Source organism: Leptonychotes weddellii, chromosome 2 (genome assembly GCF_054177405.1).
Source record: "Leptonychotes weddellii isolate Sample4059 chromosome 2, ASM5417740v2, whole genome shotgun sequence".
In the NCBI taxonomy this organism is placed as follows: Eukaryota; Metazoa; Chordata; class Mammalia; order Carnivora; family Phocidae; genus Leptonychotes; species Leptonychotes weddellii.
In genome coordinates this window covers 34,990,826-34,993,191 of record NC_138370.1, presented here as the reverse complement: position 1 = coordinate 34,993,191, position 2,366 = coordinate 34,990,826, and the positions used below count along the sequence as shown (strand labels likewise).

At 38.0% G+C, this 2,366-nt stretch overlaps 1 non-coding gene across 1 annotated transcript; it reads left to right on the top strand.

Annotated features, from left to right (window-relative positions):
• Positions 1-1,996: 1,996 nt before the first annotated feature.
• Positions 1,997-2,099, top strand: LOC145720400 (U6 spliceosomal RNA). The gene has a single exon (XR_014143300.1). It is a non-coding gene; the product is annotated as a U6 spliceosomal RNA (small nuclear RNA).
• The last annotated feature ends 267 nt before the right edge of the window (positions 2,100-2,366 follow it).

The following is a 2,366-nucleotide window of genomic DNA, read 5'->3' as shown; positions in this document are numbered from 1 at the left end:
GAAAAAAAAAAAGAAGATAGCAGGAGGGGAAAAATGAAAGGGGGGAAATCGGAGGGTGAGACGAACCATGAGAGATGATGGACTCTGAAAAACAAACTGAGGGTTCTAGAGGGGAGGGGGGTGGGAGGATGGGTTAGCCTGGTGATGGGTATTAAAGAGGGCACGTTCGGCATGGAGCACTGGGTGTTATGCACAAACAATGAATCATGGAACACTACATCAAAAACTAATGATGTAATGTATGATGATTAACATAACAATAAAAAATTAAAAAAAAAAAAAAGGAGGGCACTTAGTGTGATGATTCCTGGGTGTTGTATGTAAGTGATGAATCACTGAATTCTACTCCTGAAACCAATACTGCACTGTATGTTAACTAACTAGAATTTAAATTATATTTTGAAGAAAAAAAAATCTTTAAAAATAATAGTAAATAAATAAAATAAAATGCAGTGCTTTCCACATTTGTCTGACTTCTAAACCATTTTTTTTTTTGTTTTTGTCACTGAACATCTCTAGAGGCTTGTGTTCCAAGGATCAAACTTTAGAAAACACTGAATTAAAAGCTCTTGGAGAGGCATTGTTTGCAGTGGCAACAAGGTGGAAATAAGCTGGGTGGCCACTGCTAACCTCCTTTTTCCTTCAGGGAATGCTAGGCAGCCCTATGAAGAACAGGACAGATCCACAGATCCAATCAGAAAAGGCAGAACCAAAAATGTGGAGAAGGAAAATTTGTTGAGCTAATTTAGCTAATACTCAAGTTGATGAAAATTTGGGGGAGAAGCACCAAGGTAAAGAAATAGAGTGCTCATTTCACTAGCACTTAAACTAAATTGGAATGATACAAAGATTAGCATGACCCCAGTGCACAGATTACACGCAAATTTATGAAGCATTTAAAGGAAAGGAGAAAGGAGACAGGACAGATCCACATGTGTTGGCATGGAAAATTTCCAACTTGTTTCATTAAATGCAAAAAGCAAGATGCAAACTTTACAAACTGTTCCCATTTATCTGTGTGTGCTTGAGTGCCAGTGATGCAAGGGTAAATATAAGTGTATAATTATGCATAGTAAATTTCTCAGCACATATACAAGACACCACAGAGGATTCCTTGCAGAGTGGCACTGAAGGTGAGGATAAAGGGCATTTTTACTTTTCATTTTATACCATTAAGTATTGTTCAACTTTATTTTTACCAATTCCTGTATTATTTTTATAATAAAAAAACACAAATTTTAAAAGCTCTCTGGAAACCCTTTTAGGTTAACTTTTGTAATTTTGTGGTTTCTTGAACCCCAAATTGAGGCTAAGTTAAGCCTGTCTTCTGGATGAGAAATGGTCAAGGCTTTATACCCTTGGGTCCACCAGAATGCCAACTCTTCTGTATTTTTCCACCCTGAGACTGAAGGAACAGTTGGATGACTGAGCACCCTGAGGAGTAACTGGCCCCTGTTTCGGGGGCCCACACTATAGGCTGCATCTAGGTTTCCAGAAAGCCAAAGAACCTAGCCACAGGGGCAAGAATGGAATGTTGAGTCCCATTGTAGGCAAACATTAACAGGCAAATCATGACTAAGCACAGAATTCGAGTCCAAAAACATCTAAGCTGGAAGGATCTTTCTACAGAGGAGAAACCTGACACCCAAAGGAGATAATTAAAGATCATACTAAAGATCTCAGATCTGAAACTTCTGACTCTGAATCTGGGAGAATTTACACAATGCAATGTTGTCTTCCAAAATGGGAAGAACGCACCCCCTCCCCTTCTGTCCACATGGACACAGGAGAATGTTCCTTGCTTGAAGGCTTTAAAATTGACCAAAGGAGGGGGGAAAAAAAACCTGACCAAAGCTAGACACAGTGGACTGAAGAAACAAAGTCCAATCAGAAAAAGCAGAACCAAAAATGTGGAGAAGAAAATTTGTTGAGCTAATTTAGCTAATCTTCAAGTTGATGAAAATTTGGGGGAGAAGCACCAAGGTAAAGAAATAGAGTGCTCATTTCAGTAGCACATAAACTAAATTGGAATGATACAAAGATTAGCATGACCCCAGTGCACAGATAACACACAAATTTGTGAAGCATTTAAAGGAAAGGAGAAAAGAAAACAGACCCAAATCAAAAGATCAAGACACATTTGTGCTGATGAAGGAAACTGGTGAGAAAAAATTCACAGTTGCCTTTGGCATTTACTCTACATACCTGGGAGGAATTAACTACTCAACTAGTTATATATATTGTAAACTTAGTGGTAACTAGAAGAACAAGGATAGCATAGGTGGAGAATGAGCTTTTCTTTCTAAGTAAATTGTCCGAAGGATGGAAGGTCTTTTTTCAATGCTAGAACTTCTATATATTTTTAT